General features: G+C 41.0%; 3 long non-coding RNA genes and 2 pseudogenes across 5 annotated transcripts; 2 read left to right on the top strand and 3 right to left on the bottom strand.

Annotated features, from left to right (window-relative positions):
- On the bottom strand, positions 1-5,531 carry LOC110986726 (uncharacterized). Of its 2 annotated transcripts, XR_015426689.1 has the most exons (4): positions 3,279-5,531; positions 2,299-2,476; positions 1,906-1,982; positions 1-1,582 (listed from the first exon to the last, which is right to left on the bottom strand). It is a non-coding gene; the product is annotated as an uncharacterized LOC110986726 (long non-coding RNA). The 2 variants fall into 2 exon arrangements; XR_015426688.1 differs by lacking the exon at positions 3,279-5,531 and having other exon boundaries at positions 7-1,582; positions 2,299-2,981.
- Positions 5,532-5,830: 299 nt separating this feature from the next.
- On the top strand, positions 5,831-13,706 carry LOC147797770 (uncharacterized). 2 transcript variants are annotated; one of them, XR_015426684.1, is made up of 3 exons: positions 5,831-6,516; positions 6,793-13,327; positions 13,604-13,706. It is a non-coding gene; the product is annotated as an uncharacterized LOC147797770 (long non-coding RNA). The 2 variants fall into 2 exon arrangements; XR_015426683.1 differs by lacking the exon at positions 13,604-13,706 and having other exon boundaries at positions 6,400-6,516; positions 6,793-13,477.
- A 74-nt stretch (positions 13,707-13,780) lies between these two features.
- On the bottom strand, positions 13,781-15,322 carry LOC110986835 (uncharacterized). Its single transcript, XR_015426691.1, has 3 exons — positions 15,239-15,322; positions 14,907-14,966; positions 13,781-14,505 (listed from the first exon to the last, which is right to left on the bottom strand). It is a non-coding gene; the product is annotated as an uncharacterized LOC110986835 (long non-coding RNA).
- A 6,600-nt stretch (positions 15,323-21,922) lies between these two features.
- Positions 21,923-23,832, top strand: LOC147797771 (uncharacterized; annotated as a pseudogene).
- Positions 23,778-24,667, bottom strand: LOC147797772 (uncharacterized; annotated as a pseudogene).
- Between the last annotated feature and the right edge of the window lie 2,758 nt (positions 24,668-27,425).

Genomic DNA, 27,425 nt, shown 5'->3' on the forward strand with positions numbered 1-27,425 from the left:
AATAAAATATCACAGTTTATGTCCATAACCATAACATTTAAAAATTCTTTTCTCTTGAGCCAGTGAACTATCTCTGAATTTATGTGGTCCCCATTCCCTTGAAACCAAGTTCCACTCATTTGTGAAATAGCGTCTACAATCTTTCTCCTGTATTAGCTACATACAAAACAAATGAATGGATTAATAGCACCCCCCAAAAGTCTCTATTATCTCAAAATTAATGAGGTTTGAATAAATCTTTCCCACTTTTTTACATCTCAATAAAACATCAACCCATACTATCATATGCTAGAAATGCATTTTGATAAGGCAAAATGAACTTGTATAATATTCCAGTACATATATTATGGTAGAGGACTTTACATCAAAATGCAATGTACATGATGTATGTAATATTCTGCAAACCTCAAGTGCTACACGTGTTCATTAAAAGACCTTCGGTTGGAGGATCCTTATGAAATGGTTTGCGTGTGTGGCCCATGAGCCGATATCCCTGGTGGTGGTTATGCTTAACCTTTTTGACCGAAGGACGAATGATTTAATATTTTTTTTTTAAATAAAGATTTGACATTCAAGGTAAAATCAATCACACTGAAAGTTAGAGATTAAGTAAAAATCAAAAGCTGGTAATTTGTCATGTGGATGAAGTTGCAAGCATGTACAGGCCATTCTGCCTTGTGGTGTCAGCAAGCCCCCCCCCCTTTTTCAAGTTGAAGTCATTTCCAAACAACACCCTATTCCCCAAACCCCATACCCCCGCCACATGTCACATAATTTTAAAACTTGTTTTAATGACAGTTCTTTAGTTGCTCTATTAATAAACTCTTAGACATCTTAATTCACATCATAATCAAACACAAGACTGTACATGTATGTATGCAATGAAGTTATGCATGGTGGAGGTACTGAACTAGGATAGGTTTGTGGTAACGCCATGTACAAGGAAGAATCACGATGTTCCGAACCGTATGATACTGTTTGTAACGTCAAGTGTTCACCACTAGTTCTTCTCAGAACCACACACTCAAGGAGAGATTCTTCCTTGTACATGGTGTTACCGAAAACCTTACCTAGTTCACATTTGATATCATTGTCCAAACCTGAAGTACTACACATGTCCATTAACAGAACCCTATACCCCCAGTTCCCGACATAGATCTCTGCCGCGCCACCCAATTTTAAAACTTGTATTTAAAACTTACAAACATTAAAACTTGTTTTTAACAAGTAACAACAATAAACAAGTTGACTCTGGTCACTGGGTTGGGGCATCTTAATCCTCTTTCTTTTGTGTGAACTTGTTCAACCTTGAGATCAAAGTGAGTACCGTTTTCTGAACTGGACATTTGTCCTTAATACCCAGTAAGGCGATCTGCGTGAATTCCAGTGTTTTGATGTGTGTTACAGGGTACTTCAAATGAAAGACGTAGAAAGCACTCACAAAGCACGCGAAAGCTGTTACAATATCGCCACAGCAGCACACTTGTTCCCGTTCGACCATCAACTTGAATGATGTTGATGTGAGTAGACTTTTCTCATCCATGATGACACACACTGCTGGTCTGCACTTGCCATCATCATTCTGGTGAAAAAGTGACAGCAAATGTTTCCATGGCATATTTTAAAAGGAAAAATGTGACAAAGACAGTAATATTTTAAAGGAAAATTCCACCATAGCAATATCTAAACCGCTCATTCTCGGTAAATGGCCCTGCGTGCCCTGCACGCTTCCTTTTACACGGTGAAAAGGCTCATTTTCGGTGGCATGCGGCTCTATGCACACTTCCACATTCCTTCCACATAAAACTGTGAAATCTCAGTTTTCACGGCGGCTTTTGCCATCTCCAGTCAGCGATGGGTTAAGTATCATGTAAAATCCATCATCATTACATTCATTACATTTACCCGATCATCCTGGTAGGCGAATATGTCTTCCTTCAGGAGCTTTGGAACTGCTAAAGTAGCAGCTCTCTCTAGGGCATCTGTAGTTTACAAGAAATTATTAGAAAAAAAAACCATGGTGAGGGGAAGTGAAAAGGCCGTTTGAACTGTGTGTTTAGACAACAGGTATTTTATCACAGAAATCATAAAATGGCAATCAAGAACATGTTGAAAGGCACATTCATGAGGAACTACAGGAAACCAAGTGTGTAAAACTCAACTCAATTTTGTTAGAAAAATGAAAAAGAAATCAACTGAAGTTTTAAATGACCACAGATATGTTAATCACAGAAAGAAAAAAATCATCTTCATTTTGTCATTCCAAAGGAAAGGAAACCATAAACAATGTTCCTTTACCTCTGTCTCCATTTGAATCACTGATGTATGTTGAGAGCTCCTCATCTTCTCCATCCTTCTGTTGACAGCGCCGGCCCTGATAGAGCTTCAGTATCCCGTCTCCATACTTGTTTAGGCCCTGACGAATCAGCTCGACTGCCCCTGATGTGCCATGAAGGCGCTGGAAATCAGAAAGAAACTGAAACAATATGACAAATTTAGCTTGGAAAATTCAAAGCACTATGTCCAGCAAAAAGGAAGGAACTTAAATTCTTCAATTGACTTTGGATAGAAATACCTATAGACTCCTCAAAATCAGGCAAAACAGGCAGATGATTTGCCGTGCTGTCACAGATATGATCCCGCAAGCATGGTTTTGTGTCAAAGCAAATGTCAGTGAAATTTTTCTAAAGCAGACATGTTAGGATTGAAGAATGACTAACGTTACTAGGCCTACTAGAGTTCAAAATCTCATTTATTTCGTAGAAGTGGACTTTGTTGTCTTATTATGGGAACCGGGCACTAAAAGTAACTGGCCCTAGGGAAAGAATTCCATATACGAAGTTCACTCATTTGTCCCTAAAATGATTAATCAACCCCCAGAAAGCAATTACATGTCATAGAAGTCAATTTCAGGAGTGAGAAAATATAAGCATTTTCATAGTCGACACTTACAATTTCTCAGACCAGTTTCATAGGGTTTGTACACAAGGTGTCCAGTGAACTTCGTAGGCCTATATCGAACTCTTTCCGGCCCCTACATGCCCTAGGCCTATACCATGTAGGCCTAGGCTATACTCCTTCCTCCATGGTGTAACGTCAGGCCTCCATGCATGACCGGGCCTGCCATGCCTACCCGCGCCCGCTTCACTTTTACCAAGCCTTACCTTCACTGCAGATAAGAAGGTCCGTCCATATCATAAAGTAGAATTTCCTACATGTTAGACCTATTTGTTTTTTACTTTACATTTGATATGTGCTACATGTATATTTATACCCACCTTCACGTATCTCCGGGGCACAGCTTGACCCAGCCCAGCTCAGTCAATTTGGCAATGCAATATGGCGAAGAGACGTCGTAAACGTTCGCCGCATACAGTTCGTGTATATGGTGTGATACACTGCCCCAGAAGTCCCTACTGTTTGATATTATTATGCGTGCAACCACTGAGAAAGGTTGTGAAACCCGGTAAGTTCAAATTGTCAAAATTGACCAAAGTTGTCGCACAATTTTCGCGCTCTATCGCTGTGGTTAGTTCTGAGTGAAAAAGTTTGTCAGCAACTTCGTCGTGCAAAAAATAATTCGTCAGGTAATACTTTCATGACGATGTACGTTAGTCAATTCACGTCTGGTAAAATAGTCCATCAAGCAGATTGGTCTTTCACAAATTTTAATTTGTCCAGCTATTTTAAGGATTGGTCTTACAGCTTTTTTAATTCGTCAGTCTCCTGCTCAAGATAGTCAATTGACTAAATGCTTGCATGACTAATATTTTCCCCCCTATTTGACGATTATTTCACCCCGATTGACTAATTAAACTTTTCAGTGCAGTGTGCATAATAATTGACGACAACTTTGGTTTTTGGCCCGTTTTTGTTTCCAATTTCTAATATGCCGAATAGATGACTGAATGACCCAATAGCACGTTTTACGTGAATTTAAAAATCTTCCCCGAAGTTAATGAGCTGCAAAACTGAGTAGTACTATTTCAGTGTTTAGAAGTAAATACATTAGCGATTCAATAACAATTCAATAGGTTTCATAAAACTAGATAGTTTTCTGGATTTTGCGTTTTGTCCACCCTCTCAATACAATCAAATGGCCAGTGTGTATTATAAGTATTGACCGACACCTTTATTTTTTGACCCTACTTTGTTCTCGCGTGAATTTAAAAAAGTTAATGAACTGCCAAACAGAGTAGTACAATAATTATTGAGTGTTTAGAAGTAAATGAATACATTCGAAATTCAATAATGACCCAATTCGTTCCATAAAACTGGTTGGTTTTTTCTTATTGTCCACCCTATTGTCCATCTGTGCACAACTGGCCAGGAGTTACGATGTCACTCACAAGAAATGACTAGATAGTACTGTCTCACCCGGTAGTGTTCGTAACTTGGTGTGGAAGATTCTTATAAAATGCTACATGATCTGGATGCTGTAATACTGGGGTTGGTCCTCTACACAATCTCATCAGGTCTTCAAACTTTCCCGAAGACAGTTTGGGGGGTCCACCTTCGTAAGCTTGTTTTGGCTGTCCATTCAATTCTTGTAATGAATGTCTGGAAATGTTTCTGAGATCAATGGTGCCCCACTTAGTATCCAGGTGAGACATTTTGACTTTGATTTTTCCCAGGAACTTCTTATCAACGTATATTTCCACAACCTTTGTCCAATCACAATTTCCACCCTCCACGGTAGATCTGGCTCGCAGGAGGTGCATCCGTTTTGACAATTCCTTCCAATCAAAAATATCGGACGTCTTCACCTCTACCACCCGGTAAGGCTCAGGGTGTCTACGTGCCAGACTCATGACAGCTACAAGTTGGGACGGGAGAAAAATATCCCCTACCCCCTTCAAACACCTTTCTATGGCACTATGCATAGAGTCACCTTCATTCTGTCCGTGATTGGTAGCGAAAAAGTGAAGTGTAATTCTCTGGATGGATTTGGAGCTCGAAACAAAATAGTGCAGCATTGTAGGAATAATGGTGTTCTTATTTTGGCCGGGGCACCCATCACAGTAAAGAGCAATTTCTTGCTTTCCTTGATTGTCTAACTTTTTCAGGTGATTGAACAAATTGCTTGAAATTTCATTTGACCCCCTTCGGGCCTGGCCTTCATGATGCACATAACAAGTACCTGTTTTTGTTGCAAGTTCAAAAACCGTAAAGTTGTAACAAGAAAGTCGGCGTTTGTAAAATACCTCTCCACGCTCTGACTTTGGCAAGTAAATGACCTGTTGCAAATCAAATACCACGGCTTCGAACAGGTCAGGCTGGGCAAGTTCTCTGGTCTGGAACTGCGCCTTAATTTCCCGAACTCTTACCTTTTCCTCAGTGTGTTTTTCATAAATTGACCTTATTGTTTCCTTTTCTTCTGCAGAACCCTTATAAAAAGTCTCACAAATGCCACAAAGGTCCTTTTTTGGGGTATGGAACTTTAGTTTCATTTCTTTCAGTACTTTCCGAAACAAAGACTCGGAGGCCTTTGTAGAATCGGGATGATCACTGAGGTAGAGATCATACATCTTTTTCACATTGAGATCACGAGACAAATACTGATACTGTGTGCTGGCTCGACAGTAGTGAGATACCATTTTGGGGAATCTCTCTATGTGTCTTCGCATCTCATCTCGCAATTTCTGGTCATTTGCTTGTGTTTGCCTTCCTCCTCGTTTTTCTTCTTCCAGCATTCCACCTGTGGAGATTTTCTTGACAACTGTTCTGACTTGCCGCTCAGAAATTCCGACAGTGTTTAAGAACATTTTTTGGCACACTTGCTTTTTTTCATTATCTTTCCCGAAGGGGAGATAATATTCCACATGTTTTGTCTTTTGGGTGCTGTTATCGTCGCCGCTAAGTTTTGTCATCGGGTTCTTTTCTCCGCCGCTATTTAGTTCCTTGATTTGAATAGTATGTCCCTTCCAACTCAGTTTTGTTCCTAGGAATGTCGGGTCACATGCTTCTTTATTCTCTTAATGTATTATTATTCACGATTAGCTAATTTGCATGGAATTCCTGGGTCATGTCGCATTATTCAGCCAATGGCATTGCAGCATGCGCTTCTCGTGTGTACTAGACTCGTTGGGTATATTTAGTGCGGGAACTTTCTTTTCGTGCCAGTCTTCGTCACGTCGTTGGAAGCCGTGAAGACTGTGAGTTCTGTTCATTTTCTTCCCATATTTTGTGCCTTGTGTTATAATTTATATTCGGCTATGTGCAGTGTAATGTTGTGACGATATCGTAGGTCTCGCTTGTCCCATTAAGTTGTATAGAGGCCCATGCCTTCCGTTATAGCTTGTCGACGTTCTCGTGTTCCTATGTATGTACAATAAGGTTTACTAGTAACGATATGTGTTCTTAGCGTTTATTTTGTTCATGTTACGTTTATTTTTTCAGCACCACCAGAATACTGCTGTTACCTCTGAAGCCCCTGTATATCCCGGTTTAAGTGCTGATAGGACGTCGTTATTTTCCACTATGTGTATTTGGGGATGCCTACCCCGCATACGATTTGTAAGTTGTGGTTGATGTATAACGTTAGTCTATAATTGAACATCGTGCCTGCTTACATTCGCTAATTATTCAAGGTGCTTTGCCCGTTGGAATATTCTTCATGTAATTATTTGCTATGTCTCTTGCTGGTTTACTTATTTGTTGACTGAACTCGTTGGATATTTGCTGGGCGTGTGTTTATTGTCGGTGTCTCCATGTTCCAATTGTCTTGTCTTCTAGGGTGTATTTTCTTAAATTACAATATAATTTATACTTGTATTCATGTGTTTATTTCAGTTTTCACCTGCTCCTTTGGAGTCGAGTCATTAAATGAAGGGGAAGACATCTCTGCGTCACCGTCTCCATTCTTGCGCGTACACATTAGTGACAGTGAAAAAAATCGTCATCGTAGCATCCAGTTCTTCGTTGATGATCCTACCTTTGGCTTTGCTTGGTCATCGCGTCATCCTGAGCTCCAACCTCATAGTCTCCATCTTCCTGCTAGCTATCTTTGTTGATCAAGAAAGCTGGGAATCGTCATCGACAATGTCTACTGCAGCAGAGCTAAAAACGGCCAGGGCATCAGCCAAGTGTGCGGTCACCAAGCAGGCCAATCAGATAAGACAGTGTATTGCAGAAGATGATTTAACCCTAATTGATGATTACGTAGTCAAACTTAAGTACTTGTTTAGTGTTTTTACATCTGTTCACAATGATTACCAGGCCTTGCTTAGCGATGAAGATGATATTGAGGCTAGTGATACTTATTTTTGTAAGCAACAAGATGAATACATTTCTGTGCTTGGTTCAGTTAAAGGCCGTTCAAAAGGCGTTAAGTCTGAAGTTGATCACAAAGATTCTAGTTCATCTGAATCGAATTTGTATGGTGATCTTTCTCGAGAACAGTTTATGGGTTTGCTTAATTTACCCAAGGTTGAGTTGCAGGTATTTGATGGAAATCCCTTACATTACCATCAATTCCTTATGGCCTTTGAGGTCAATGTTGACAAAATGGGGGAAGGTAGTGATTTGAAATTAGCCAGACTCATGCAATATACATCGGGTCCGGCTAAAGAAGCTATTAGGGGGTGTCAGTTGATTGGGTGGACCGTAGGATATACTCGAGCACTTTCAATCTTGGAATCACGTTTCGGTAACAAACATCTTGTTACAGAGCGTCTTATTAAGGGGCTCAGATCAGGTAAGCAGTTGCGGCTTCCACATGAGATCCAGCAGTTAGCAGATGACATGAAAACTGCCTTGCTTACACTGACCCAATTGGATACCTTGGATGAGGTTAAATCTCAGTCATTTATACTTGATGTTGTAAGCAGACTGCCAAATTATGTTCAGTTAAGATGGAGGAAATCTGCCTTGAAATCCAAAAGGGCTAATGAATCCTATCCTAGTTTTAAAGACTTGGTAGATTTTGTGAGTAACATTGCTTGTGAGGTTAACGATCCTGTGTATGGTAACCTATATCCTAAGCGTTTTGATCGGTCAAGAGGTTCCAATCAGGGTGTTTCTCTTAACTCTTCAGTGTCGCGTCAGTCACAGCTTGATACTGGAGCTACCGGTACTGCAAAGCCTAGTCTGTCGAAGAGCGTCAAATCGTATGCCAAGCCAGAACCCCCATGTGTGTTATGTAGTCAAACTCATCGCTTGTGGCATTGTGATAAGTTCAAGCAAATGAGTCCCAGGCAGAGATTGAATATTGTTGTTGCTCATAAGCTTTGTCATAATTGTCTCCTAGCCTCACATAGCACCAATGATTGTGGTAAACGTTCGATTTGTGGTGTTCAGGGTTGCGGTAAGAAACATACAATGTACATACACTGTCCTGATACTGCACCTCCCGAGTCAAAGGTGTCCAATGCCAGCTTTTACGCTGACAAGGGAACTTGTATGCCCATAGTACAAGTGATTGTTAATGGTTCATGCAAAGTCTTGGCATTATTAGACAATGGGTCAAGTAATTCATTCTGTTCCCAGGGTTTGGTTGCCAAATTGGGTTTGGAGGGAATGCCTTCAGAGTTTCAGCTTAGTACCTTGAATATGTCTGGTGTTCATCAATCCAAAATTGTTGATTTGTCTGTTGCATCGGAAACCGGGGAGGCTTTGTGTATGAACCATGTTTGTGTTGTTGATAGCATACCTGTTAAAAGTGCACCTGTGGATGTTTCACTTTATGCCCACCTTGATGATGTAGGTTCAATGCCTGCTTATAAACATGATCATACAACTGTTGATTTACTTATTGGTCAGGACAATGCAGAAGCTCTTTTACCACTGGAGGTGAGACGTGGAAGCATGGGACAACCATTTGCTGTTCGAACCCTATTCGGATGGTGTTTGAATGGGCGTTCACCTGTCAACAGAGTCAGTCGCAAAGTAATTTCGAATTTTGTATCTTGCTTATCTACTGATGATGTTTCCAGATTGTGGAGAATTGAGAACGAGGGACTGGAGTCTTCTTCATGGTAACAAGAAGACAAGTTGGTGATAAGATTGTGGGACCAAGAGCATCGGAAGATAGATGGGCACTATGAGCTCCCCATTCCCTGGAGAGACAGGTCAGAGCCGCTACCGAATAACTTCCCGGTTGCCAAGTCGAGGTTAGATTCTTTACACAAACGTTTGGTTGAAAACGGGCTGTTTCCTAAATACAATGCAGAGATCGTCAAGTTGTTGACAAAAGGTTATGCTGAAAAGGTGCCCTCAGGTGAGATAGTAGGTGACAGAGTCTGGTACCTTCCACATCATGCGGTTACTACCGACAAGAAGCCAGGCAAAGTTAGGGTTGTCTATGACTGCGCATGTAAATTCAGAGGGAAGTCGCTCAATGAGCGCTGTCTACAGGGTCCTGATTTAATCAACAAACTGTTACCAGTTTTGTTACGTTTTAGACAACACAGTATAGCGATTCAAGCTGACATCGAAGCTATGTACAACCAAGTGAGGACACCCGCCAAAGACAGGGATGCACTCAGGTTCTTATGGTATGATGATGGACAGTTGGCTCACTACCGTATGACTTCTCACTTGTTTGGCGGCGTTTGGTGTGCTTCAAGTTCGACCTATGCCCTCAGCCGTACGGTCATTGATACCTCTAATGTTCACCCTTTGGTTAGATACACTGTCGACAGCTCATTTTATGTGGACGATTGTCTTAGCTCTGTGTCGTCAAAGGCCGATGCCAAGATCATCATCGCAGAAACTCCAAGAGTCCTGAGTGAAGGAGGGTTCACCTTGAGAAAATTTGTCGTCAATGATGCAGAATTGTTGAGTGAAGTATCAGAGGATTGTGTGGCCGAGGAAGTTCGTACACTGGGTCCTCTTTGTGAAAGTCGGGCGCTGGGCATAAAATGGAAGATATCTACTGATGAGTTCTTCTTCGAAGTTGGGCGTGACAAGGAGAGTCCTCTCACTAGAAAGAAGATGCTAAGTGCTGTGTCCTCTATATTTGACCCTCTTGGTCTTTTAGGCCCTGTGGTTCTCGCTGGAAAACTTTTGTTCCAAAAGGCTACAGCTGATAAATTGTCTTGGGACGAAGCGGTCCCATCACAGCTTGAAGACGCCTGGCGTACATGGGTGCAGTCATGTCATGCACTAAAAGAGATAAGAATTTCCCGTTGTTTCAAGCCATGTGATTTTGATGATGCTTTGATTGAACTTCATCATTTTTCGGATGCTAGCTCTAAGGCTTATGGTTGTTGTAGCTATATCAGATGCGTCAACAAATGTGGGATGATACATGTTCAGTTAGTTCTCAGTAAGAATAAAGTTGCTCCGTTGAAACTGTGTACCATTCCCCGTCTGGAGCTTCAAGCGGCGGTCTTAACTGCTAAGGTTGATGCATTTCTTAGAACTGAGTTGGATATTGATGTTACCTCATCATATTTTTGGACCGATTCAGAGATTGTTTTGAAGTATATAAATAATGATAGTAGGAGATTCCATGTGTTTGTTGGGAATAGAGTTAGTCGCATCAGAGCGTTGACTGACCCTAAGCAGTGGCATCACATTGATGGCAAGTCTAACCCTGCGGATCTTGTGACAAGACCACAGTCTACCTTAAAGTCAGATGGCAAATGGTTCCATGGTCCAGATATTTTGTATAAGTATAAACATGACTGGAACTTAGGCGGAGGGAAACCAGTCGACTTGACAGATGATGACCCTGAGGTTCGTAAGTCTACTATTGTATCCCTTGACGCTGTCGCCACAGATCGTCTTAGTGTTGGTATTATTGATGACGTGTGCCATTCGAATTGTCTTGAGGATGATCCTTTAGTACAAATAATTCATCACTATTCCTCCTGGTATAGGATGAAGCAAGCCTTAGCGTGGTGGTTGAAGTTTGTTAAATATCTTTGGAACGGTAAGCCTGCCACTCAGTTGACCGTTGAGGAAATCCGTCATGCGGGTGATACTCTTATCCGCAAATCTCAATTGCAGTCTTTTGGTTCTGAAGTTGACAAATTGCAGAAAGGGAAATTTGTGAAAGCTTCGAGTTCCCTTAGAGCACTTAATCCTTACCTAGACAGTCAAGGGCTACTTAGAATTAGTGGTCGTGTGCATGGAAACCATAAAGGTCATAATTCGTGCATTGTCTCTGGAAAACATGTAATTACCAAATCCATTTTTAATGATATCCATAGTGTGGCTCACGTAGGTGTAGAATGGGTATTGGCTATGGTCAGAAGAGAGTTTTGGGTCACCAAGGCTAGGCCTCTGATTAAGAAAATTATTAGAGCCTGTGTCACTTGTAAACGTCTGTATTCTAAGCCATGCCAGCAAATTATGGCAGATTTACCCAAAGAGCGAGTAGAGGCCGGTAAACCTCCCTTTTCATGTGTCGGAATTGATGTGTTTGGTCCATTCTATGTTAAATATGGTAGATCGGAGGTCAAGCGTTACGGTTGTTTGTTTACTTGTTTTACAACTAGAGCCATTCACATTGAGAAGCTAGACACCATGGATACAGAATCATTTTTAAATGGTCTTAGACGTTTCATAGCTCGCAGAGGTCATCCTGAGTTCATCTATTCAGACAACGGTACCAACTTTGTTGGTGCTGCAACTGAGTTAAAAAACAACATGAAAGAGCTCTCCCAGAAGATTATTAATGCGTATGCTCTCCAACATGATATCACGTGGCATTTTAACCCACCCAATGCTTCCCATATGGGGGGAGTTTGGGAACGTTTAATTGGTGTAGTTAAGAGAGTTATGATTGCCGTACTCCCCCGTACAGTCAGATTGACTGATGGAATTCTGGAAACTGTATTGTGTGAAATAGAGGCCATTGTTAACGGACGGCCGTTGACTAAGTTGAATGATGATCCTAGTGATCCTTCGCCCATAACACCCAATCATTTGTTGCTCTTGAGAAATAGTTCCAGTCATCCACCTAGTAGATTTAGTCACGAGCATTTACGTAGTCGATGGAGACATGTTCAACACTTGGCCAATCAATTTTGGCTGAAATGGCTGAAATTTTATTTACCAGAGTTACAACGGAGGACAAAATGGGTCCACTCTGTTGATAATCTTGCCATAGGTGATCTTGTACTGCTTGTGGAAGAGACAACACCTAGGAACTTGTGGCCACTAGCTGTAATAAAAGATGTAAATCATGGTAGAGATGGTCTGGTTAGATCAGTTAAGTTGAAAACTCGGGCCAGAGAACTTGTTCGTCCAGTAACCAAGGTCATTTTATTGGAAGGCGCGGGTCCGCCTTCAATTTGAGACTTTGTACATTTGATCAGTGTAATTGAGAATCATATATTTGTAACAGATTTTGTGTTAAGAATTGATACTACTTGAATAATGCAATTACAAGGTAAACTTTATGTGATGCAATTCATAAATTTGATGTTGGATGTTTGTCGCCCCTTCTAAAGTTTTTGGGTAAAATTTTGATGTAATGATTTATAATTATCAGGTGCAACCGTATTATGATACACTATTAGAAGAGAAGAGGTCGTTGGTTGGATATTTGTGCTTTAATTTGAAAGATTATTTGTCTTGTTATATGGACTCGTGGTCGTGTTTAAGAAAACTAATATTTGTATATCGTATAAACGTGTGAATTATGATGTATAAGGTTAATTATTATGTTATCTTGGTTTCGAATAGTCATTCTCAGGGGGGAGTGTTATCGTCGCCGCTAAGTTTTGTCATCGGGTTCTTTTCTCCGCCGCTATTTAGTTCCTTGATTTGAATAGTATGTCCCTTCCAACTCAGTTTTGTTCCTAGGAATGTCGGGTCACATGCTTCTTTATTCTCTTAATGTATTATTATTCACGATTAGCTAATTTGCATGGAATTCCTGGGTCATGTCGCATTATTCAGCCAATGGCATTGCAGCATGCGCTTCTCGTGTGTACTAGACTCGTTGGGTATATTTAGTGCGGGAACTTTCTTTTCGTGCCAGTCTTCGTCACGTCGTTGGAAGCCGTGAAGACTGTGAGTTCTGTTCATTTTCTTCCCATATTTTGTGCCTTGTGTTATAATTTATATTCGGCTATGTGCAGTGTAATGTTGTGACGATATCGTAGGTCTCGCTTGTCCCATTAAGTTGTATAGAGGCCCATGCCTTCCGTTATAGCTTGTCGACGTTCTCGTGTTCCTATGTATGTACAATAAGGTTTACTAGTAACGATATGTGTTCTTAGCGTTTATTTTGTTCATGTTACGTTTATTTTTTCAGCACCACCAGAATACTGCTGTTACCTCTGAAGCCCCTGTATATCCCGGTTTAAGTGCTGATAGGACGTCGTTATTTTCCACTATGTGTATTTGGGGATGCCTACCCCGCATACGATTTGTAAGTTGTGGTTGATGTATAACGTTAGTCTATAATTGAACATCGTGCCTGCTTACATTCGCTAATTATTCAAGGTGCTTTGCCCGTTGGAATATTCTTCATGTAATTATTTGCTATGTCTCTTGCTGGTTTACTTATTTGTTGACTGAACTCGTTGGATATTTGCTGGGCGTGTGTTTATTGTCGGTGTCTCCATGTTCCAATTGTCTTGTCTTCTAGGGTGTATTTTCTTAAATTACAATATAATTTATACTTGTATTCATGTGTTTATTTCAGTTTTCACCTGCTCCTTTGGAGTCGAGTCATTAAATGAAGGGGAAGACATCTCTGCGTCACCGTCTCCATTCTTGCGCGTACACATTAGTGACAGGTGCCCTTACGAGGTTTCTTTACCTCGATATATCTTGCTATCCACTCTCTTTGTTTTTGCAAATCATGGGTAAAAAAGGCTGTTCTGATCTCATGCTTAGCAACCTCTGAAAACTCTTGACATGACAACCCTCGTGGTTTGCAGTACTTTGAACAAGACACAAAGGACTGTGATTTCCGTCCTGGAATATATTTGTTGCTTTTTTCTGTGAAATATCCCATACCACTGTTTCTTTTGTCTTTCACATTCTTATTTCTGGATAAACTTCTCTTGTTCATTGACTCTGTTGTGTTAAGTGTACGAGGTTCTCCATCCACTACGAAATCTTCTGGTTGCAAGTCCATTTCAACAGGACCGAGATCTGTTTCTATTGCTTATGAACTAACTTCTACATAATCGTCTTATCGACACTGTGTGTGGGTTGCTGAGTTGTCATGATTAACACCATCTTCACTATTGCTATATTTCCATGTGTCCTCTTCAAATGAAGTTGAAAGCAATTCAAATGAAGTTTCACTCTCTGACTGAAGTATGAATTCGCTTACTGATTCATTTTTTTCAGTGCCATCTTCAGGCTCTTCAGTTATTTTGTAAGCATAGAAGAACTCGTTATGGGATTCACAATTTGTATCACCTACAAAGTGTTCAAAACATAACAGACATTGGCAAATGGAACATGCTGCAAAAATCTCATCTTTACATGTGAAATTTGAGCAGATTTCTGTCTTGCTATTGCTGATATCTTCATATCTCCTTAATGGATTCAGCTGGCTGTCTGTATGAGAACCTGTGTTTGGGATGTCTGGATCTGTAGAAAAAAAATGAGGAAAATATGAAATCTGTATAAAACCACTGCTGCATTCTCTAAGGAACCACTCAATGTGATGTGCAATACATGTTTTAGGGTTCCTCCTTTATGACGAAAATGAGCTCCATTACACATGCAGAAATATATAAAGGTTTACAACTACATTCATGTATTAAAGCAGTCCACACATGGAGTTCAATTGCAATACTGTGAGAAATCAAGTTGCATAAGGGGGGAGGACAATGAGTGAGCCAACAGTCACATTAACTTTCAAATCTCCCACCCCCAACACACACAACAAATCTAGATATGCCGCTGTAGAATTCAAATTTGTTTTAAGGAAAAGTTAAGACAACAAAGCTAAAAAACAAGTTGATTTCGTACATGTACTTAACACTCACCATGTGTAACACTCGGTGTAAATGCTGTTTCACTAGGAATTTCTTTCTCCCGATAGCTTGCTGCAAATGAAATTTACGCAAGATGGTACATTTAAATATAATATTGTAATTATAACCATTTTTCCTAAGAATTAAAAAAGGAATAAAAAACAACAAAAATTTGTGTAACAAAATCTATTGTTCAAATACAGCCTATAAGCTTTTTAGGTTGGACTGTGGCTGTGGCAAAGATTATGTTCTTCATTTCCAAAAAAAAAACTCCTTTTCAACCAAAAAGTGCCTCTTCAGGGAATTGAGGTTCGACTAAAAGTCACATTGAAAATTTTACTGACCTGTCATAGACTCTGCTACCTCAAGGTTTGTCAGATGCTCATTTCCAATGGTTTCCACAGAGGTCAGGGGTGCATCTACGACAGAAAAAAGGGAAGTACAATGACACTCTCAAACCACATTCTGAAACCATTTTTCTAAGACAGATATAGACCAGTTCCTGAATAAATTAAGGATCATGTTTTACATGTAAGATTTTACTGACCTTACATTCTCGAGCCATATTCTGAAACCACTGATGATCCAATACAGTTAACATAGATCTGTTAATCACATATCATACATCACATAATCATGTTCAAAGCTGTTAAAAATCCTGTCCAAATTTTGCTGGCCTGTCATACTTTTTTTAGTATTGCACCCAAGGTTCCTCAAGGACTGATCATCACAGTTTACATCAGATGCACTTGGCAAAATAAAGTATGAGGAAAACTCACAATCTTACACAGATTTTTTCTAATATAGTAATTTTTTTGAAATTCCATATATGGATATGCCTAAATAATGATGACCTACTTTTCTCAACATCCTTTTCAAAATCCATCACTTGTCCTCTCCACCATGTTGCTCCCCATCTCATCTTGACAAGTTTCTTTTTCTTTAAGGGCCCTCGATACACAAGGTCAATGTTTGAAACAACATTTCGAGAGCCATCTTGCCATTGGACCAAGACATCAACTTCCTTTTTCCCTGAAGCAAAACAAAAATAATAATAATATCTGTTAGTGTTGTAAAGAAACTTGATGCAATTTGATACCATGATTTCATACTTAAGTTAAGGGAGCAAGATGTAAATAGAACAAAAGCTAAAATAATTAACAATATTATTTTCTTTTCCGAAAAAGTTTATTTAACACCCTACAACCACCAGTTTGCAAATAGGCCGACTCGAATATGCCTAAGCCTAGGCTTGTTAGACTAATGTATTCTTAGCACAAGACATAATAATAATAACCCATTCCATCAACTGAACTAGCTATACCTTGTCATGTATTTATGTTAATGTTAGAAAGGCTTGAGTTCGAGTCATGAAAGTTCTGCTAATACTAAGTACAGGGTAGTCCAAGCCAAAAGCAGATATAGGTAACGCTTGGGCAAACTTTAGGACTGGGCTAGCCCAGGTTGGATGATGTCTTCATTGCATGATGACTAACGTCCAGTTGATGACTGATCCCCGTCTTGCTGAAAATAAGGAAGTCCCAATTTTCCACACTTTTACCTTATGGAGGTACCTGAAATCTCATCCAGATGTTTTTTTTGTCCTATATCCATTTTTGGCTTGGACATGAAGTAAATATGCCCTCTTGGTTGAAGTATTTTACGAAAATTTATCGCAAATCTGACATCGATGCACGTTCTAAAAATCCAATCACATGGCATGACCTTGCGTAAAATGCGCAGCAACATGACCCGCTCACACATGCACAGCACTGTAATGAGTGCTGAACTAATATCATTTCAGTGCCGACATGACTGAAACTGCATTCGATTTTGAAGAACCCCCACAACACACCACAATACTACACATGTGCGAACAAGTCATACACACATGAGGCTGCTTTGTGCACGATTCATGGTCATACTATTTGGATTGCGTTTTCGGGATGTGCATCGGAGGCAGATTTGCTATACATTTTTTTTTTACATCAACCATTAAGACTCAATAAGGCAGTTTTACTTATTTGAAATGGCTTTTGCTGCGGATTTTTTTGTTGTTACAGAATTGCAACTGTGCAAACATAATGACCACAAAGCTGGAATAAACCTACAACATGTATTAAGTATGGCCTATTTCTGTGAAAGATTTTAAAAGGCAGGGGACAAGCTGACTGGTCAGGCGGTATATAGCATTGAGTTACAGACAAAAAATTTGTGTGTTCAACGCTGTACTCAGTGACATTTTTGTAGTTTCAAACTTCGTGGCTTTGAAGAATTAAAAAAAAACGAACAAGGAGATAAAAATCCGAAACTCCAAATTTTCGAATTTCTTCTTTTTTCAGTGGCTTGGGAGATTTTAAGGAAAGTAGGCCTAGGCCTAAAGTCCCAATTCCCACTTGTTGCAATTCCGTAGCAATATAAAATGGGAAATACGTTAAAGCTTCCGTAACAAGAGCCACGGCCTTATTATATTAATATTTATGAAGTGCCGCGCCAATGAAGACATCGTCCAACCAGGGCTAATGTTAGGCCTAACGTTAGGCAGCTAGCTAGGTGTGGGCTAACTTCAGATATGCAGGCTGTTGTCAATACAATAGGGCCTATCCTTTTCTCTTGGCTGTGATTAAGCTAGTTAAATTAATAAAATTCAGTTACTTGCAGAAGGTGGGAGTCCGACGATGGGAAGTCAGTTACGTGGCGACTGGTACTTCCCTGGAAGCTTCAAGAAGAGGTCCTTCGTGAGCTTCATGGTGGTCGGACGAGCGGTCACTTGGGTGTCACAAAGACACTGGCCAAGGTAAAAATGCGGTATTTCCTGGCCGGGAATGACCGCTGACGTGAGGTCTTTCATAAGACAGTGCGAACAGTACGTGGTTGGCGAGCCCATGGAAAGAGTGGCTGTGGACTTGCTGGGGCCACTGCTCCGGAGTGACAGTGGCAATTCTTGGATCATGGTGGTCGGGGATTACTGCTGCAAGTGGATGGAGGCATATCCCCTCCCCGATGCCAGGGCTGAAACTGTGGCAAATAAATTTGTCACCGAATTTGTCTGTAGGTTTGGGATTCCTTTGGAACTGCGCGCAGACCAAGGGACAAACTTTGAGTTGGCTGTCTTTGCTGAGATGTGTCGGGTTTTGGGCATATCCAAAACTCGAACTACAGCGTACAACCCAAAGTCCGATGGACTGGTTGAGCGATTCAATAAGACTTTGATCAACGTGGTTGCTGTGATGATTGAACCAAAGAGGAAACAGAGTGACTGGGATGAGTTTCTGCCATATGCATACTTTGCATATCGCTGCACTCCCCAAGAGTCGACTGGTGAGTCTCCGAATATGATGATGCTGGGGAGGGAGACCAGGTCGGCAGTGGACTTGGTAATTGAAGGTCCTACAGTGGAGGACCCGGTAAAAACAGATTTTGCACGAGGGTTGAGGCAGAATCTGCAGGAGGCTCATAGCAGAGGTAGACAGTGCCTCAAAGTGCCAGGCATCAAAAGCGGAACTACGACCGCAAGGTGCATGGAGGAGGGCTGGTGGAAGGTCAGTTCGTCTGGCTTTTCAGTAGGTCCAAGAAGAAAGGGAGGTCCCCGAAGTTAGAGCTTCGCTGGGATGGACCATTTCTGGTGGTCAAGAAACTCTCTGATGTAACTTAGAGGATTCAACGGAAGCCTGGAAGTAAGGCTTTTGTAGTTCATGGAGACAGGCTCAAACCATACACTGGCGAGACCCTAAAACCATGGCGATATGAGCCAAAGGTGATTGCGGAACCCTTGATGCAGGAAATAGCTAGGGGTCCCCAATCTATTGGGTTAGAGCTTGTACATGATGGAGTGAGTAAGGTTCGTGGAAGAAGTGATGAGCCTCCTGAGGCTCAAACAGTTGGTCCTTCCGGATACAAGGACGAGGGCAATGGCCCGACAGAAGCTCCCACAAGGTACCCTCAGATGGAACACCGGCTCCCGGCACGATATAGGGAGGATTTGGGGAAACTATAAATTGTGTTAAAAGTTCCTCAGGGGGAGAGATGGCCTATAATCCCAGGGTAGTTTGAGGAATTAAATTGATGAGGATGCTCTTAGGTATAGGCGAGACCTCATCAGCTGGGAAGGGCCCAGCTGAAGATGAAAAGGCCTCTCACTCAACGGTGAGCAACCTGTCTCGTGTGAGCCGTTCATCAATATCCCCGATCATTCGCTTGACTGGGAGGCCCCGTTCCATTCTCGACCTAGTGAGGAAAAGACCTCAGGCTGCAGGTTCCACAGGGAAAAGTTCCGGCCAAGGGACAAGCCAAGAGCCGACAAAGACAGCTACCTTCGAAGAAACAGGTGGAAGTCCCACAAGAGAAGCTTTGATTTCACTCTCCCCAACCCCCATATCACCTCTGGTCCGCTGCCCAACAGGGGAGTCCAACGAGCAAGAGAGTCCAGCCAAGAGCACAGACGCTGAGCACTCGACAGTGTCTGACCAGCCGCAGGTTCCTCATAGTGTACCAATCTTTCGCCATGGGGGTAATCCTTGCTCTATTCTTGAACTGATGAGGAAGGAGCGTCAGACTCCCGAGTAACCCAAGTCAATGATGTCCATGAGCTCAGGTACAGAAGCCAGCCCAGAGCATGAGGAGAAGACTGACAGAGACGAGGAAGGGAAACCAGCGAAGAGAATGAAGGTTGCAACCATAGAAGAGAAGATCTTCCGCAAAACCTTCCTCGATGGCAGGCTAAATCGAGAAGAAGTCCACCATCAGGCATACCTGAGACCTGTCGATGCTAATGAGTATCTCACAGTTGCAGAAGACAGCACTTAGTTTTTATTTGCTTCTACCTTTTGTCTATGACTAGCAAGGAAAAGCACTTTGTAAATATGTTTTGCTTGTGTTACAGGTTAAAGTTAACTTATTTCTTCAGTGTATTTTGAAGTTTGAAGTGTTGAGGATCACTAAAGGTTTTGCTACTAGTTGAAGTTTATTTTTATGTCAGAAACAAAACACGGACGTTTTAATTGTATAAATAGCAGGAGAATTTTGAGGTATATTATGAACTTAGTAGAGAGTACACTTGTGAATAAATTATGCTAGTTGTAACAAGGTTTATTAGGTAAACCTCAGGTTTGTTTTGTATAAAGTGAGTGATTTCCACATTAAGTAGGTAATGTATATCTGTACTTATAACTGGTGTTAGGTTTATGGACCTCATGGCAGGGGTTATAACTGTATAAGATTTATTGATCTTGGGGTTTAGGTAGACCTCATGTTGTTGTTGTAATTGTATAATAGAGCCCTGTTTCTTATAGTTTTAGATTAAGCCATTTGGCCCGGGACGGACCAAGCTTAGCTGGGGCCTGTGTGACGAAACAGAGGTAGGCATGAATGCCAGTCTAAGTCATGAATTATTAAGTATTGCGTTGACCAATCAGCGTTGCGTAGAGCACTAGGTCCGGGCGCTTGCGGTGTACTTAGAGCGCGCACAATCAGTTAGTAAGTTTCGCTGCTGGGTCGCACAGTGGCAGGATCGTGGAGGACGCTTTCTACCGTTCTGTGCTGTGACTGTGCGAGGCATAGCGTGGACGCTGCACCAGGGGCGCTGCGTGTAGTGACTATAACCGGTAGGTCTAGTAGCGAACCGTATTGTGTCTAGATTACTTTAGTGATAGAGCTGAGTGTCGTGAACCTAGGCTAGGAGCTAGTGGTCTTTGCTGTTGGATTGCTTGTCGTCTGTAAGCACTGATAGTGGGGTGACGGCTAGAAGGCAATCTTGTCATTTTGCTAGCTAGCCCTGACGTTTACTTGATGTACTCATATCGCTGTGAGGGTAATTTCCCTTTCGTTAGATCGACCCTGTTTTGCGTGACACTCTGTGTTATTTGTGTGAGGGCTATCACTATTTAGTGAGGTAACCCTTGGGCTGTAGACTAGCTGTGTTTAAGTTAGTCGGGTGGTTAGTTAACCACGTGAGGCATATTGTATTGCCATGTGAGGTGTATTGTGTCCATAAACCTTGTGTGATTTATATAAATTAAATACTTGATTATTGTCTTTAGAAATTCTGTGTAACTGTGAAGTTTATTTAGGTTTCCCTGTGTTTCATTACTGTATTGCCAGATAAATCCAGTCTTTCCTAATTGGTGGTAAACTTCCAACCAACGAACTGCCCCTAGGCTTAGTCCGCCGTTCGTTAACCGATATCCCCCCTTGGGTCAGGGTAGCCGCTCATCCTTGCTCAAGGTTAATAAATGTATTTGTGAGGTTGGGCCAGGTCAATTCCATCCCTGATCCGGCCGGTTACTGGGTCCACCACAAGAGGTGTCAGTTGCATTCGCCACAATATTCTTCACCTATAGACACAAACACACGATTACCAGTACATTCGTGCCACACCAAAAGCAGCACGCAGCAATTAACAAATTGACACTCTTTTCAAATCATTCATATTTACAGTAATATATTTTCAGTTTGTGTATGATGGGTATCATAATGCTGGTACCGGTACATGTAGTTGGCAACATACAGCAAGTGGTCCTGAGTATTGCCTCCAGTATAAATATACAGATATAGGTTGCTAAACTTGACACTCCACATGGCCTGTTTCCTTTAGTATATGACATTTTTAAGTTAACGTGCGATTAAAGACATGTATATTTGAAACTTACCTGGCAAGTTCATACATGTAGTAAAAATGTCCAATTAATGGTACTGCACACACAGACACGCACATTATTTCAACTTCTTCTAAATTCCACGTCCCAGTAATACTGAACAAAAATAAGCACCTTGAAATAGCATGAACGAATGTAACGCAGCATCCAAGTTCATCATCAAGCATTGGAAGATTTTCGTGCACCTAACGAATTACGTTACATGAAAGGAATAAAGCCCAATTAACACCTATGGTACATCCAATCAAAACTAAATTTTGAATACTAATTATCTTTTTGGATGCTCAGCTTGAAAAATGTGTAATAATTCAATTTTTAAAAAATGCAAATGATACAGGAACATTGAAGGGAAAGTGAGGCATTGGATAAAATGTAATGAAGGTAAGTGCCTCCTTAGAGTGCTATATCAGTCAAACCACATGCGGTACTTTTATATTTTTTTTGGCCTTTTTCGGAGGGTTTTGGATACAGTTACGCGAAGAGATACGTCATCACCTTTTGTGCTTCCGAGACGTGTATCCGTAGTACGCATGTTTTGCCTGAGTATGAAAAACGGATACGGCCGGATATACTCGTAAGTGCAAAAACAGTTACCGGTTTTACTTTTTTGTCAACTGTTACACTATCAATTAGAAAAATTCCCAGAAAATATTGTTCTTGGTGTCATTCTCCAGAGGTGTGAATTGAATGCGTAAAGATTAGCTTTGTCTTTTATAATAAAGGCATGAATTCGGCACTTAGCATGCGTGGCCTTTGGGACTAGTATAACGTTAGGTTAGTTGCGATATGCGAAGTGGACGAATCGCTCCAAGAGTTCAGTAAGATGAAATAGGAAAGGAAGATGATGAAGGCAGAGGAGAAGAAGGAGGGACAGGGAAAGGACACCAGACAGGCAGCTAGAATTATGGTGACCCTGAAAAGCCAGGTAACATTGCTCAAATAGAATGTAAAACGTATACCGGTACATCACTGTTTCAATATATATTGTCCAATAACTTTGGGGGCATATGCTATAAATCGCTCAGTTTCTTGGAATTTTGAGCCAGCTTCAACAATGGAGGAAACCTTTTTTTACCGTAGACCTATCTGGTCTGAACTTTTCAACCTTCTAGTGTACACGTGCAGAGCAGTGAATAGAAGTTGTTTTTTCATTTCATGCCCAGATTGTGTGTTAATGTACATAGCTTTGTACATTCTCTTTCAGGGAACCTGGAAGATGGTAATTGACGTCCCAAGAAATCTGGAGCTCGGGCTAGTTTTACTGAGTATTTGGAAATAGCGAAAGGAAAAATTGCAAGAGAAGTGGAACTTAAAGTTGAACAGTTGCACCTTGACCGTGAACACTTTGAACTAGAAAAGCGTGAAAGGGAGCAAAGGATGGAACAAGATGCTGCCACATTTGAGGTCATCGAAAAATTGATTGCAAATAAAAATAAGTAAAGGTTCATGTTCAGGCAAGCCTAAACTTTCAACTTCCCTTGCATCCCTCCCATTGCCGGGGATTGAAAGTATGGTTGCAATTATCTGTTTTGCCCTCATGTGTTTGGGAACAACTATTTTAAAGATTTTATGACTTTTAAGTTAAGTTGCTAAATTTATTGTTGTTCAAACTCAGCAGTTTATAGGCCAATCTGAAGGCGACAACTTACTTATTATGGGCGAGTCTTTAAGCTATATTTGAAGAAAACTATCACATCAAGAATAAAAAAGATCTCGTGGTCCACTGCCCTCATTTGGCCAGTTGTTGGATTGGTCTACATGATGTTTCACAGGATGATGCCTTTTTCTCATTAACTAAATGTTACACGCCTCATTGGGATGATGTGCTTGTCTCTAAACTTGGGGAAAACAGGAACAATGAAGTTTTAACAGTTATGCCCACCAAGAAAAAAAAAACCGCTAAATTCAATCATGATTGCAAAAGCTACTACATCACCACAGCCACAGTACTTTATTCAATGTTTGTAAGAATCATTTCAAATGATACAAATGGAAATCTGCCATGAGAGCAAAAATGTTATTTACACATTGTCAGAATAAATCTATTGTCTCTTATAGTTTTATTACAAAGTAATTATAAAAGAATTTTCAAAAATGAGATCTAATAAAAAGAAACGACACAGTTTGAGGAAAAAGCAGCGAGATGAGGCAAAAGCAGCGAGATTTCCTGTGTGCTGTTTTCACCTTATACATGATTACACCAGTATCCAGCCATGACAGTGTTAATTTTGACTCGTCAGTAGGTGAGTCAGTTCAAGCAAGGTACACTTCCAAAGTGGGGGGAGCAATTTCAAAGTACTGGCTGGTCTTACTGCTAAAGAGACATGTATGAGCGTTGGTAAGCAATGCACCTACTAAATAGTACTTTGCAACAGGCTGAAGAAGTACTTTCAAGTTTTTTCTTAAATGCAAAATGAGACAGGATTTTCCCAAATTGCCACTCGACACACTCCCTAACAGACGACATCTCATGATTGAAAGTTTGCTGCTCTTCTGTGAGGTCTGCCCCCATAAATGGACACAGAAGAAATTTTATCATTGGTATGCTGGGTCTCCATACAAGGAAAATGGCAGCCCGTTGATGTCTACTAATCCAGCAGCATGCAGCATATCCATGACTCCACTCTCACGAAGCAAAGCACAGTCATGCCTTGTTCCTTTAACAGGGCCATATATATTGGCTATCATGCCATCTGGTACAACAATTGACTGGAGCTTGAGCGAATGAACCCGCTTGTGCCCATTGTAACAGACTCTGTGGTTTTGTTTTGGTCTGCAAAAAGGGCGAACAGTTCCATCTATAAAATCAAAGCAATCTGTTAGTGGAGCACCTTTCAGATTGATGGCATCTGCGTATCTTTGCAATCTGTTGAGGAACCATGGAGGATGCAAGTTTGATAAGAGATGACCGTGCATGTCAAACAGATGATTGAGAGTTGCATTCATAATCATTGACATTGTCGATTTTGGCCGGCCACAAAAGGGCTCCAAATCTGAAAGTCCGTTTGGATACACCAATCGTCTGAGAACACACAGTGCATCCGTTCTATCTACAGCAGTTCTGTTGGGGCAAACTATCTCCTCGGGTAAGTGAAGCCTGACAGCAAGCTGGCGGATCATCTGTTTGTTAAATGTACATGCAAGAGGAAAAGATAAGCTACGTAAGCATTTGTTTATTTTTGGAAACCCTCCTTAAATGAGCTGCAGACTACATAGGCCTAATCCCAGCCTATCTAGGCTGATTTGATCAACATGTGAATGACTGCAAAAATAAATTACTTGAAACTAAATTTGATAAAATAGGGTTTCCCTCACCTGAACACGTGTACACTTCAGTCGTGAGCGAGAGGCGAGTAGATTTAGAGCCGTTAGCCCTAGCCTTGGATGCACCCAGAGCATGGATAACCCTCTCATACTCATAGGCTACCTGAAGTTACTTAGGCACTGAACAACAGAGGTATTGTCAAAGTGAAATCTTGGATTATCAGAATCGAAGGTCGTTGACTATGTATGTGGCTGAAGAAGGAAAAAAAATGTGTCTTCGTCTTCATTTTCCACTGAATCGCAGAGTCATTCTGTTGTCTCCCTGGCCGCCGCCATAGTGGATGCATCGCCCTCAAGTGATCAAATCGTTACGAGTTACGAAGCAAAAAATCATATGCGTGAAGACGTAAACGGATACAGTTATCGTATCTGTATCCGCATCGGTAACGCTGCGAAACCTCTCTATATTCCGTGTCTTGTTCATCACTACCCAAAAATGAGGTCTTCAGAATCCGAGGATGGAATAGTAAGGAATAGCCGATTCTGGACCACACGCCCTTTTCACCGTTTTCAGCAGAAACCCCCAGGTAGTACATCGACTCAAAAAATCGGGGGAATCGCCTAAAAATCTGGAATTCCAGATTTTAACAATTTTCCCTGGGTACCTCATCGACCCGTAAATCTGGCTCTAAAAATACCGGGTAAATATACACCTTCTGAGCCAAAACCCCCTTTCACCCACTCCCGCTGGGGATTTACACTTCACCGACCTTGAACTTTTGACCCCGGCGCACTTTTTGTGTAAACAACTCGTGACTAGCGCCGATCGCACCAGCAATCACTCACAAACAAAAAAGGGACTTCCTGTTGCTGTCGAGACTTGCCCGACCTGAACTCGTTTATAACCACCTTAAATAAATGAACTATTAATAAAAGATGACTGATGCGGAGCTTTGTCACTTGCTGAATCTAAAGGAAGTACACATAGCGGGATCTCATAAACAAAGTAAACCGATACCTCCTTGTAACCACCAAATACTTGAAATAGATGAAAGATACCCTTGCAAACATTTCGGTCTAATTTTTGGGTTCGCTTCGCTCACTTCTTACACTCCCGCAGACATGGGAGATCGATATTACAAGCATCACGTTTGGAGGAAACCGCCGCCACCAAAATTGAGAAAAACCCTACAAAAATATAACATTTCTTTTAAAAACTGGTGAAATGGGTGAAATAGAATATAAGTTAAAGCAAGTTTTAAACGGTAAGATCTCTAGAGGTAAACCGTTGAAGGCTTTAATCGCGGTGTGTTATCAAGAGACAACCGGGGAAACCGAATCTCAAGTGAAAGATCTATTTCAAGTTTCGGATAAGCACTGGGAAAACGCACTCGATAAAGTAAACCTCGCCAAACAAGATTTTTCAAAACGTATATAATAAAATGGAGACTCACGGCTAAACTAAAAGCCTTTAAAATACTTACGATCGTGACGCCTTGTTCTCTAAATTAAATATTAATTCGTTCGCGTAAAGTTACATCTTTACCTAGAGCTGTTTGAATCGCTTCTTTTAACGTTTCAAATTGGTTTCTAAATCCCATGTTTAAATTTTTCGCTGCATATTCAATGCTGCTAACTCATCGTTAAAATCTGTAAGAATTTTAAGCTCTGATTTGTTTTGTTCTCGCGTGATATCTGGTTCCTTCAATGTTTTGAAGTTTTAATTGACCTCTTATTGTTTGTAAGCTTTGGTCGAGACTTCTAATCGCTCTGAGAGTAAATTCTGAATTTGCATCTTCTGGGTTTAAGTTACTACACTGTTGCGCTATTAATTGAAGTTGATCGAGTGCCTCATCTAATTTGTCTACAGACCCGTCTTCATTTGTGATCTTTTCTATTTTGTCTGAAACAGCTTCTACCTCTTCAATTAATTCAGTTGCAGGATCCTTGTAGCCTTCTTACCCTAAAGTGCGTGTGATAAAATTTATACTACCTGCATCTTTTTCTAAGGTAGATAATGCGAGAAACCGTCGTCCTCCTAGGTCTCTTTGTATTCTAGTCAGGCATAAAGAAATCCTTTAGAATCAAGGCTAAATATATTGTGTCTTTCACGGTCGATTCAAATCCAGTAGTTTTTTTAATGTCGTTATAAAAACTATACATTGCATCTTTAGTGACATCATTACGTTGGTCTTCAGTGGTTATCCCCGGCCTCACTATGGAGTCATTTCCTTCCACAAAACTCGTTTCTTGTCGATCTGAAGATAAGTTACTGTCAACAAAATCTTGGTCGCGCTCGCTTTGCTCAAAATTTTTCTTGTTCACGCTCTTGCCCCATTTCGTCCATTTCAAATCCCCCTTCAGCCATTTCTTTTATAATATACGTTTTTTAAGCGGTGGGCAGGCTTGCAGGCAGGATACCCTGTGCTACCAACCAACCCTGGGTAGCCAATGCACCGCTAGACAGCGCGGTCAATTTCAACGCGACTTCGGCATATAATTTATTTAGATCCGGCGGTTTGATAGCTTGCTCGATAGCATGGCGTAACCCATGGAGATTGCCGAAACGACTGCACCGTGGTAAACAGTATTTGCAATTCCGTTTACGTCGATT

Source organism: Acanthaster planci, linkage group LG10, assembly GCF_054643075.1.
Source record: "Acanthaster planci isolate LZ-2023a linkage group LG10, COTS_SCS, whole genome shotgun sequence".
NCBI lineage: Eukaryota > Metazoa > Echinodermata > Asteroidea > Valvatida > Acanthasteridae > Acanthaster > Acanthaster planci.